This window comes from Mytilus californianus, unplaced genomic scaffold, assembly GCF_021869535.1.
Source record: "Mytilus californianus isolate M0D057914Y unplaced genomic scaffold, xbMytCali1.0.p SCAF_4, whole genome shotgun sequence".
Lineage (NCBI taxonomy): Eukaryota > Metazoa > Mollusca > Bivalvia > Mytilida > Mytilidae > Mytilus > Mytilus californianus.
This window is the reverse complement of record NW_026262690.1, coordinates 25050137-25063934: the sequence shown is the minus strand read 5'-3', so window position 1 is coordinate 25063934 and position 13798 is coordinate 25050137. Positions and strand designations below refer to the sequence as shown.

Below are 13798 nucleotides of genomic sequence, written 5' to 3'. Positions count from 1 at the left end.
GTTTCTTTATCTTTTTATTATTTATTGATTCAAATGAAGGAAATAACGGATAAACTTCCCTTTTGTTGCTTGAAAGCTTAACATAAGAACTATCTATAGAAAATCCAAAGCCTTTTCCGCTTTACTCCCAAACTTAAAAATTCGAAAATAAATTAAAAGAGAACTACTGTGTGCAATCCTCCGATAATTTCCCTGGAACAAGTTTTAAAATAAAGATAATCATATTAACAGATAAATTATAACATGGAAAAACCAGAGGTATATATGTTCAAAATGTTATTGCAAATAAATAAAAGAGTGTTATTTTGCTTTTTCCGAAGATTGAATAAGTAGCCGGGCCAAATGAATGTTAAACCTATTGGATCAGACTAGTGGCCTAATTGACCATTTAACTTTTTAGAGATTGTTTTCTTTCTAAAATAATATTTGATATAACTTTCATCAGAAATAAATTATAGCATGACGTTGATTTTCACGTTGAAATGTAAATTCCTATTCCTAATATTCAGAACTGTGAGTAACTATGAAATGTTTATAATTTTCTTGTGCAACCTTTTTGAAGAATTGTCATTTTTTCGTATTTATATTCTCACAAGTATATTGTACCTATGTTTCATTTCTGTACGTGTACAATATGACATACGCATTTCTATTTTCTGTTGTAGTTTTTAAAAGAGCCAGGCAATTTCTCAGATTTTCGACATTCCAATGATAAAGTTTTGTAAAAGTGTGTTAAAATAATGACAGTAACGAAGCACTGACTATTGAGTTAATGGTACCTTCGTGACTTACAGTCCACTAACATTGGTATCGACTCAGTGCTTGTAAATGAAAGTAGCACTTTATCAATTTAGTGCGTTCGAAGCGCTTTTTTGAATTTGCATCATCAGGAACGCTCAAACAAAATATTCAAAAGCCAAGCCCTTATAAAAATAAGGAGATGTGGTATGATTGCCTTGTTAGTTCCAAAGTGTTAATGGCTCATATCTGAAAGAATACTTACCATAACTTTAAGTTCTTGGTCTCGGTATATCTGCACTGTTTGGTTATATCTAAAATTATCTGCATTATTTTATTAAGATGGCAGAAATTTGAAAGATTTTGACGTCTCGCAGGTAATGTTTCTCATTTATCTGGATTTTAGCGACAGCATGTTAGATTTTACAACATGAAGAAATAGTTTTTTTTCTATTATATTTACCTGCGATTTTCTTCATTGCAAAAATGGAGACAAGTAAACGTACAGTAACTAAAAATTAACATAAACAGAATGATAAATAGTTAGTTTCGCAGATAGTATAAAATGTTTGCCGATTCACTATGTAAAACAAATGTAATTGCCTTGTAGCCTTTTTACAGATATTTGTTATATATTTTTTTTATTTAAAATATATGTAGCTATTAAAATAAGAAGATGTGGTATAATTGCCAACGAGACAACTCCCCACAAGAGACAAAATGACACAGAAATTAACAACTATAGGTCACCATACGGCTTTCAACAATGAGCAAAACCCATACCGCATAGTCAGCTATAAAAAGCCACGAAATGACAAATGTAAAACAATTCAAACGAGAAAACTAATGGCCTAATTTATGTACAAAATAGTGAAAGAAAAACAAATATGATACATAGAAACAAACGACAACCACTGAATTACAGGCTCCTGACTTGGGACAGGCACATACAGAATGTGGCAGGGTTAAACATGTTTGGCGGGCGCCCAACCCTCCCCCTAACCTGGGACAGTGATGAAATAGCACAAGAACAAACAATAAAAAACAATAAACGAGCAAAAAATATGCTATACAGAAAGAAAAAAAAAAAAAAACTACCGCTGACTTACAGGTTCCTGACTTGGGACATGCACAGGCTTGTTAGCGGGCGCCCAACCCTGTAACTTAACCTATGACAGTGGTGTAACAGTACAACATAAAAACAAACTATAAAAATCAGCTGAAAAAGGGTTAACTTATCAGATGGATACACACAGAAATACATGTACATATAACAAAAACACAGAGTGGACGTGGCAGGGTACTTATACATCCCCTCAACAGAAAGAGACTAAATATAGATATGAGAGTACTTGCAGTTACTGACAGGTAGTCCAAAGCCAATAACATCTAATAATAATATCATGCATCTTAGACTAAAATATCTATGAGTACACATCCAACATCACATAAATTTAGTGTAAAGACGTCATAAACTGTCAGAGAAAAACATGACCATGTACAATGCCGAGATACAGGTATCGACAGATTGTAGAGCCATGAATGTGCATATGCATATAGAAATAATATTTAGTTTGATTTTACTAACTTTTTTACTCAGTATAAACATCCATCAATGACACAAAATCAGTATATGCACAGCAAAAAAAAACCACACAAAAAGCAAAGGAACAGCGCTTTCATTGCCGTTCTTCATCTCAAATTCACAGTGAGGCCTTCTTGCATAAAAGTTATTACATTTTCTTATGATTTGGCTGATTGCGATTCGATATTATCATATGCTTAGAAATATGAATCACACACCATACTTACAACCTCCTTTTCCTCAATTAACAACAAAAAAATTAATAAAGGTATTTGATAAATTAGGGTAAAGGATGATCCTTAAGTCGCATCTTCAATTATATCTAATAGTTTAATAACGTTTAGACCAATATGAACACAATGGTTTCTTTTTTTACAGGTTACTTTATCATATCTACGGCTGGATGATATAAGCTTTAAGTCTAACAAAAGCAAGTCACATGGAAGGCAATTAAAGGCTTTGGATAGATCCGTCGGGATTGCTAAAATTCATTCATTTATGTAAAGAGTCTTTTTTAATCTTTGGGTTGCTCACCCAATTTTTTCATTATAATGGAACCAGAAACATCTGTCATAAAAATGGAAGGTTTTAATTAGCTAGCTATAAAACCAGGTTTAACCCATTATTTTCTTCGGAAAATGTCTGAGGGGGCATGTCTGTACCCAGTCAAGAATATGGCAGATGTTTTTCACTTGTTCCGTTGATTGATAGTGTTTGATTTTGTCTGTTTTTATGGACTTTCCCCTTTTTGAATTTGCCTTGGAGTTCTGTTTTTTGTTTGTTATACTATCTTGCATTTCCGCTTAAAGGGTTGATTGACATTGAAACCTGATAAAAAGCTGCTAAAACAAATTAAAGATATTACCGAAATAATCAACTTGTCTGCAATTGCCATTTGGAAATAGAACCCTTTATAGAAATCAGAAAAGTGAGCAAATTAGCAAGTATGGATTATTTGCATCGATTTCTATGGTAAGTTTGATGCAGCTTGCAAAATATCAGGGATTTTGTATATCATATACATAGATTTTAGAACACCACCCTGTTGAATGCGAAGTTTAACTATCGAGATTATTTATATATTTTCACCGGGGTAAAGTAGTAACGTATTTTTCTGTAATAATAAATGTGTAATGGAATTATGAATAGCAATGTTGAGTTTTAAAATAATCATCGCAGTACGTAAGGAAATCAGTTGTTAAGTATATTGATTACTTAATTATATTTAAATGTTTAAAAGATATATTTCAGAAGCAAACAAAAAACCAAAAAATAAGAAAAAAAAGTGCAATACCTCTGTCAGTTCTCTTTTATACTCCCAAATGTCAATATGACCTTATAATCACAAATTAATTACAACAAAAATAACCTAATCAACGTTACAGTTTACGTTACTAGGTTATAATGACGGTTAATAACATAATTCGCTGGTTCAACAAGGAAGTATTGACTCAATGAACAGTTACAAAAACTTTAAAACAAAAGGGGTAAACGTGCATAAAGTCAATCGGGACATCGAACAATATCCATTGTAGGTACTAACTAACAGTCGTATCGTTTATCTTTATGTCTTATCTATAACCGAAATGTTTGTAACACAATGTATATAAACTCATTATAGATACCAGGCTGACAATATAGTACGCCAGGCGCGCGTCAAAAAAGACTGATCGGTGACACTGAAATGAAAAAAGTTAAAAATGCAAAATAAAATACGAAGTTGAAGAACATTGAGGACCAAAACTTCATGAAGTAGATCATGTGATCAGAATGTATCTTTTGTAGTAAAATATTAACAATTGATCAAAAATTGAATTGGTTTGAATGGGGCATGATGATAACCTAATAGCGTGTAAGCCCTTTCAACACAAACTAATAGTATGTAAGCCTTTTCAACACAAAAAGTACAATGAGATACATTTAAACAATACAACACGTACAAAGTCATTATTGAAACACAAATAATTTACTTTACAAATCTTATTTTCTTAATTGGCTAGGAGTATGCTTTCGATCGACTTGTTTGCATGAAACATAATTCAATAATCTTATTCATACTGGCAGGTTTTTTCACAGATAGTACACCCCTCAGTTGCTTTTAATTTGCATTTGAAAAAAAAAATGAGTTACTTGGGAGATTTCAATGAACTATTTTAAAATGAATATGATCTGCTTACCCGTTTGTAGCACCTGAAATCATCCACCGAGTTTAAATTTGGTTCGAATTACTCAGTGTTTAGTTTTCTGTGAATTGTTTTGTAGACTGTCGTTTGCCATGTTGTGGTTTTCCGTTTTTGGCCACTGGCGTTGACAGTTTGTCATTGACTTAAACTCGTAAGTTTGAACAACCTTTTGATATCTTTTTTCTCTTTGTATTGGCGAAACAACTAATGATAGAATATCAAAAATGTAGTCCAAATACATGATTTGAATATGACTGAAATAAGTTTTATTTGAAATGAATTAAGGCGACAGTAGTTTACAAATGTTCAAATCTCTTAAAACGATAAAGAAGAGACAAACCAAGACAGACACTACAGACATTTTCTATGACTCATGGAGGAATTAAAAAAATATGATATGGGTGCAATGTTGTGATAAAAAACAGATTAATGCATTTGAAGCATTAGAAACTTCATATAGCAAAAATGATCAGCATGACAAGATTTACAACTAAGCCATAATGGCCGAAATCTTCAGTCGATTCGTTATTGCCCATTTATGACATTTTTCTTTGCATTTTTTGCCTATTATCTTGAAAACTGTTATATACAAATAGAAACTTTAAAAACGAAAAATTATCAGCAGGATAGGATGTTCAAATGCATCAACATGAATGAAATTGTCAGTTAACTCTTGATATAGTTATTCCCGTTTAATTATTTTCCACCTCATTTCATTCGTACTAAAATAAACATTTTCTGATCTAACTAGAATAAACAAACAACAAGAAAATGGGTTGTGCAGTCTTTACAAAGATCGCATAAATTTTATATAATTAAACAAATCAACAAAGATCATATATATATATATATATGTATCATATCAACCTGTAATATAATTCCCAAACACGTAAGTATCAAGCGTACAAAGCTACTACTAGAAAGAGGAGGAGGGAGGGAAAGCTAACGCAAAACAACTTGAATATACTAGCAAGTCAACACATCCTTTCCAACTTTGTAACAAACGTCGCATTAATCGAACAGACCTATTACATATTCCTTATATATACTCTCAACCGAAATCACCAGTGCAAAACATCACCTGGGAAAAATACCAAGTAAGGGAAACCACTTAAATGAAATAACAAATCTAGAACGCAAAGCAATAGATTGATGATTTTGACTTTACACAGGAGCATCTAGTTATGACATATTGTTATTTTACGTTCTTTATTTTTCTTCTTATTCTTCTTCCACGCTTTTTTCAGCTCAAGTTCTCTGAATTTAATGGACCAAAAGTGATGGAACTCTACTATAACGAGGACCCACATGTAAAGTTATGCACCTGACTTTTGATTGGTTGAAGATGGTCATCATTTCCATGGAAACAGCAAAGATATCCAAAAAATCAATATGCTCCAAAGTGAATGAAACTTCACACAAATATTGACTGGCATCTGTAAATGTGCCATTTGACTTTGGAATTTGAAAAATGGCCGCTGTTATCATAGAAACAGCAAAAATTAAAAAAATTGAAAAATGTTCCAGATTTCATGAAAATTTACAGACAGAAGTTTTGTTGTGTATATATTTGCATTCACTTTTTCAAAATTTTCAAAATGTCTGCAGTTTAGTGACAGTTTTGCGGACGAGGTGCCATCCGCTATAATTGCTAGCAATTGCAAATCTAGTTTTATATTTCTTTTAATTTCAACTTTTTTCACTTAATTGTTGTGTTCTTGTTCCTATTCATACGATCTTAACCAGTTAGAAATACCATGGCCATCTATTTTCCTCAGTGTAAGCCAGTACGAGTTATCGCGCATGATTTTAATTTTTTATCCGAGGATCTAACCCGAATAATTCAGTCCCTCCCCGTGATCGACTCTCTCACTCGCGTTAATGTAGCCATCGTAGAGCAGTGGAATATAACCACTGAAATTTTTCGGGTTACCGAGGCTCAGTCTTTTCTGTGTGTGATATCTTATCAAGACATCATGCTGAGTTTGTAGAGACAATGTTGACACTCGTAAATAATTTAACAACCCTAAGTAAACAATATTATAACCATATGACATTGTAACATGTATGGTTCCGCATAAATACGAGTTGTCTTAATTTCCAAAAGATAAAATTCGATTTTACTGAATTTCAAACATACAAAATAAAAAGTCTAAAAAAGGACAAATATATGATTATGATAACCAAAAATATATATCATTAAGTCCATTGTCCGGTTATTTTATAAAAGCACTTACATTTGTGTATGATAAGTTTAAAATTCTATTTATCAATTGCAAAAGCAAGAAGGCTGCAATTGTGAGGTTATATTATATTAGATATAACTTTCTTGATTTCAGTAACATGATTTTTCAGAGAAATGTGCAATGAGTTGACAATCAAAATTTGGATCGATGTTATTCATGTAATAACAAACTAATAAATACATAATCGAAAAATGATGCACAATAGTCATCAATAGAAATGTTCATTTTGATAGTAATTTTGTTTTAACTTTCACATGATGTAATGTTCGATTTAGAACAATAAGCCAGCGAACGTTCATAAGGCGATATATTATAACCTTTCTTTCGACGTTAAACCGAAAAAGCGACATCGTAGAATTTGAATACACAAACACAAACACATTGCAACATTTTGATTTTTTATTAAAAGAATAAATTCAGTCTCTGCTTTTTATCTTGTTTTACCTCCAAGAATTGTATGTTGTTTTTTTATGTCACTAACTTTTCAGCCATGATTTCTCTGGGACATTTTTCTCAAAATGGACCTTCAATACTTAATGCTACCTTTGTCCAGCGACGATGCATTTTTTATAAATCATAAAACACGCTACATAAACCTAATGTTCTCAGATGAACTTTTGCTATGCGAAAAAAAGAGTAATGTCGTATTAATTATGAAGGTTTGGTACACGAGAGTTATCCATACGTATGGACTCCTTTTCGGGAAGTTATGAAATCGATACAATCAAGGGCATTTGTTTGGATATTAAAAGCGCATAAGAACTATACATACTTTTGGGACGATTACATTTACAATACAGTACAATACAAATAATTTATTTATGTCTCACCGTTAATATTACAAAACATAACATAATACATGAATACATAAATAATATAAAATATCAATGCCATTCTAAAAAGAATTATGAGAGACGGGGTTTAAAAAAATGAAAACGAATAAATAAATAAAAAGGTACAGCTTAATTTTCAAATTTCTTTAAAAATGTATGAAGTTAAGACAAAACGATAACGATATCAAAAACAACGTCTGCTATCTAAAATAAATTTGCAGATTTTGGCACTACTATCACAATCACTGGCTAGACCAACAGACAATTTCTCCAAATTAGAAAAATTTCAAAAGTTTGGATGTTCTGACAAAAGTTTCCAAAAAAGATAAGTTCGCAGGTCATCATACAATGGAAACTCGAACTAACACTGCCCGGAAAATAAAATTACTGATATACAATGCTGTACTAAAGGAAAGTTTTAACAACGGATTTGAACTTGACAATTTTACCTGAAATTCACAATAATTTTTACAATACCAATTATCTAATTAATTCGATTAATTTCAAAATTTAAAATTCTGCAAATACATGTACAAACATGTTAAGTAATGCACTTTACATTAACAGAAAAAAATTTAAAATAAGTGTCCTTTTCAACACAAATTTCATATAAATGAACAAATACAAAATTAAATATTTTTCGCGACAGAAACTTTTCAAAGGACGGAGACAAATAAAGAATAATATTTACTTTATTCTATGCGATTTATTTTTCTAAATGTTAAGTGGATAAAAGTAGAATGTGCATTAAATAAGCAACAGACTTATATATTACATGTATGTATCGAAAATTTTGCTTCTTTAACAGTTAAATTATCTAGTTCAATTTATTTCAATTTCAAGCAATTGCTGTTTTGTAATTTCTAAATTAACATTTACTATATAAATATATTTTCGTATATAGTCCACACTGGCATATATACTGCCCTTGTCTTATTCTTTTCAGACTTTGGCAATTGGTTTGTCTTGGAGAATATATTTGTTTACTCATTTGAAACTTTTATGCAAGGAAATTTTACAATTTATAAAGTAAACTTGAAAAGAAAGAGGCTAACCGTCACGAAGAAAAAAATCACAAATCACAGAGAGTAATAGAAGTCATCACATGGTCATTTGTTGATAAATTATCCATGAATATTTACCTGGTATGACAGGTTATTTCTGGTCATCTTTAGAAAATGATCGCAACTCGATTTTAGAATAAAAAAGGAATGGATTCACAACATTTTGTAGAATATGAAATTGATACCGTTGGGTAGATTTAAAACCAGAGAATAAATATATGTGCGAATTAAGTTGTTTCTAATAAAGATTTAATGTCTATTCATATATGAAAACCCATGTGCACACATTTTTTGTTTTGTATTGTATGAAGTAATAGGTCGTGTATCCGGTGTTTTTTAATTGAAAATGGAACAAACTTCTGCAATCCTTATCAAAATACAAATTACATACGCACTGCGGGTGCTGATAATAGTTACGTATGGTGCTTATCTTATTTTACACAATTAAGTAGAGGGACAGCACGTATCATTTACAAGTATAACAAAATAACCTAATCAACGTTACAGTTTACGTTACTAGGTTATAATGACGGTTAATAACATAATTCGCTGGTTCAACAAGGAAGTATTGACTCAATGAACAGTTACAAAAACTTTAAAACAAAAGGGGTAAACGTGCATAAAGTCAATCGGGACATCGAACAATATCCATTGTAGGTACTAACTAACAGTTGTATCGTTTATCTTTATGTCTTATCTATAACCGAAATGTTTTGTAACAAAATGTATATAAACTCATTATAGATACCAGGCTGACAATATAGTACGCCAGGCGCGCGTCAAAAAAGACTGATCGGTGACACTGAAATGAAAAAAGTTAAAAATGCAAAATAAAATACGAAGTTGAAGAACATTGAGGACCAAAACTTCATGAAGTAGATCATGTGATCAGAATGTATCTTTTGTAGTAAAATATTAACAATTGATCAAAAATTGAATTGGTTTGAATGGGGCATGATGATAACCTAATAGCGTGTAAGCCCTTTCAACACAAACTAATAGTATGTAAGCCTTTTCAACACAAAAAGTACAATGAGATACATTTAAACAATACAACACGTACAAAGTCATTATAGAAACACAAATAATTTACTTTACAAATCTTATTTTCTTAATTGGCTAGGAGTCTGCTTTCGATCGACTTGTTTGCATGAAACATAATTCAATAATTTTATTCATACTGGCAGGTTTTTTCACAGATAGTACACACCTCAGTTGCTTTTAATTTGCATTTGAAAAAAAAAATGAGTTACTTGGGAGATTTCAATGAACTATTTTAAAATGAATATGATCTGCTTACCCGTTTGTAGCACCTGAAATCATCCACCGAGTTTAAATTTGGTTCGAATTACTCAGTGTTTAGTTTTCTGTGAATTGTTTTGTAGACTGTCGTTTGCCATGTTGTGGTTTTCCGTTTTTGGCCACTGGCGTTGAAAGTTTGTCATTGACTTAAACTCGTAAGTTTGAACATCCTTTTGATATCTTTTTTCTCTTTGTATTGGCGAAACAACTAATGATAGACTATCAAAAATGTAGTCCATATACATGATTTGAATATGACTGAAATAAGTTTTATTTGTAATGAATTAAGGCGACAGTAGTTTACAAATGTTCAAATCTCGTAAAACGATAAAGAAGAGACAAACCAAGACAGACACTACAGACATTTTCTATGACTCATGGAGGAATTAAAAAATATGATATGGGTGCAATGTTGTGATAAAAAACAGATTAATTCATTTGAAGCATTAGAAACTTCATATAGCAAAAATGATCAGCAAGACAAGATTTACAACTAAGCCATAATGGCCGAAATCTTCAGTCGATTCGTTATTGCCCATTTATGACATTTTTCTTTGCATTTTTTGCCTATTATCTTGAAAACTGTTATATACGAATAGAAACTTTAAAAAGGAAAAATTATCAGCAGGATAGGATGTTCAAATGCATCAACATGACTGAAATTGTCAGTTAACTCTTGATATAGTTATTCCCGTTTAATTATTTTCCACCTCATTTCATTCGTACTAAAATAAATATTTTCTGATCCAACTAGAATAAACAACAAGAAAATGGGTTGTGCAGTCTTTACAAAGATCGCATAAATTTTATATAATTAAACAAATCAACAAAGATCATATATATATATATATATATATATATATATATGTATCATATCAACCTGTAATATAATTCCCAAACAAGTAAGTATCAAGCGTACAAAGCTACTACTAGAAAGAGGAGGAGGGAGGGAAAGCTAACGCAAAACAACTTGAATATACTAGCAAGTCAACACATCCTTTCCAACTTTGTAACAAACGTCGCATTAATCGAACAGACCTATTACATATTCCTTATATACTCTCAACCGAAATCACCAGTGCAAAACATCACCTGGGAAAAATACCAAGTAAGGGAAACCACTTAAATGAAATAACAAATCTAGAACGCAAAGCAATAGATTGATGATTTTGACTTTACACAGGAGCATCTAGTTATGACATATTGTTATTTTACGTTCTTTATTTTTCTTCTTATTCTTCTTCCACGCTTTTTTCAGCTCAAGTTCTCTGAATTTAATGGACCAAAAGTGATGGAACTCTACTATAATGAGGACCCACATGTAAAGTTGTGCACCTGACTTTTGATTGGTTGAAGATGGTCATCATTTCCATGGAAACAGCAAAGATGTCCAAAAAATCAATATGCTCCAAAGTGAATGAAACTTCACACAAATATTGACTGTCATCTGTAAATGTGCCATTTGACTTTGGAATTTGAAAAATGGCCGCTGTTATCATAGAAACAGCAAAAATTAAAAAAATTGAAAAATGCTCCAGATTTCATGAAAATTTACAGACAGAAGTTTTGTTGTGTATATATTTGCATTCACTTTTTCAAAATTTTCAAAATGTCTGCAGTTTAGTGACAGTTTTGCGGACGAGGTGCCATCCGCTATAATTGCTAGCAATTGCAAATCTAGTTTTATATTTCTTTTAATTTCAACTTTTTTCACTTAATTGTTGTGTTCTTGTTCCTATTCATACGATCTTAACCAGTTAGAAATACAATGGCCATCTATTTTCCTCAGTGTAAGCCAGTACGAGTTATCGCGCATGATTTTAATTTTTAATCCGAGGATCTAACCCGAATAATTCAGTCCCTCCCCGTGATCGACTCTCCCACTCGCGTTAATGTAGCCATCGTAGAGCAGTGGAATATAACGACTGAAATTATTCGGGTTACCGAGGCTCAGTCTTTTCTGTGTGTGATATCTTATCAAGACATCATGCTGAGTTTGTAGAGACAATGTTGACACTCGTAAATAATTTAACAACCCTAAGTAAACAATATTATAACCATATGACATTGTAACATGTATGGTTCCGCATAAATACGAGTTGTCTTAATTTCCAAAAGATAAAATTCGATTTTACTGAATTTCAAACATACAAAATAAAAAGTCTAAAAAAGGACAAATATATGATTATGATAACCAAAAATATATATCATTAAGTCCATTGTCCGGTTATTTTATAAAAGCACTTACATTTGTGTATGATAAGTTTAAAATTCTATTTATCAATTGCAAAAGCAAGAAGGCTGCAATTGTGAGGTTATATTATATTAGATATAACTTTCTTGATTTCAGTAACATGATTTTTCAGAGAAATGTGCAATGAGTTGACAATCAAAATTTGGATCGATGTTATTCATGTAATAACAAACTAATAAATACATAATCGAAAAATGATGCACAATAGTCATCAATAGAAATGTTCATTTTGATAGTAATTTTGTTTTAACTTTCACATGATGTAATGTTCGATTTAGAACAATAAGCCAGCGAACGTTCATAAGGCGATATATTTAAAACCTTTCTTTCGACGTTAAACCGAAAAAGCGACAAAGTAGAATTTAAATACACAAACACAAACACATTGCAACATTTTGATTTTTTATTAAAAGAATAAATTCAGTCTCTGCTTTTTATCTTGTTTTACCTCCAAGAATTGTATGTTGTTTTTTTATGTCACTAACTTTTCAGCCATGATTTCTCTGAGACATTTTTCTCAAAATGGACCTTCAATACTTAATGCTACCTTTGTCCAGCGACGATGCATTTTTTATAAATCATAAAACACGCTACATAAACCTAATGTTCTCAGATGAACTTTTGCTATGCGACAAAAAGAGTAATGTCGTATTAATTATGAAGGTTTGGTACACGAGAGTTATCCATACGTATTGACTCCTTTTCGGGAAGTTATGAAATCGATACAATCAAGGGCATTTGTTTGGATATTAAAAGCGCATAAGAACTATACATACTTTTGGGACGATTACATTTACAATACAGTACAATACAAATAATTTATTTATGTCTCACCGTTAATATTACAAAACATAACATAATACATGAATACATAAATAATATAAAATATCAATGCCATTCTAAAAAGAATTATGAGAGACGGGGTTTAAAAAAATGAAAACGAATAAATAAATAAAAAGGTACAGCTTAATTTTCAAATTTCTTTAAAAATGTATGAAGTTAAGACAAAACGATAACGATATCAAAAACAGCGTCTGCTATCTAAAATAAATTTGCAGATTTTGGCACTACTATCACAATCACTGGCTAGAACAACAGACAATTTCTCCAAATTAGAAAAATTTCAAAAGTTTGGATGTTCTGACAAAAGTTTCCAAAAAAGATAAGTTCGCAGGTCATCATACAATGGAAACTCGAACTAACACTGCCCGGAAAATAAAATTACTGATATGCAATGCTGTACTAAAGGAAAGTTTTAACAACGGATTTGAACTTGACAATTTTACCTGAAATTCACAATAATTTTTACAATACCAATTATCTAATTAATTCTATTAATTTCAAAATTTAAAATTCTGCAAATACATGTACAAACATGTTAAGTAATGCACTTTACATTAACAGAAAAAAAATTAAAATAAGTGTCCTTTTCAACACAAATTTCATATAAATGAACAAATAAAAAATTAAATATTTTTCGCGACAGAAACTTTTCAAAGGACGGAGACAAATAAAGAATAATATTTACTTTATTCTATGCGATTTATTTTTCTAAATGTTAAGTGGATAAAAGTAGAATGTGCATTAAATAAG

At 31.0% G+C, this 13798-nt stretch overlaps 1 long non-coding RNA gene across 3 annotated transcripts in view; it reads right to left on the bottom strand.

The window, feature by feature from the left end:
* LOC127737769 (uncharacterized) overlaps positions 1–13798 on the bottom strand; it is a 35516-nt gene that overhangs the window by 9881 nt on the left and 11837 nt on the right. The window contains exons 1-2 of one of the 3 annotated variants that reach the window (XR_007999807.1): positions 3618–3751; positions 1004–1062 (exon numbers count right to left, since the gene is read on the bottom strand). This is a non-coding gene — a long non-coding RNA (uncharacterized LOC127737769). Of the gene's footprint in view, positions 1–1003; positions 1063–3617; positions 3752–13798 lie in introns of those variants that run through there. The other 2 variants (XR_007999805.1, XR_007999808.1) reach the window with 2 other exon arrangements.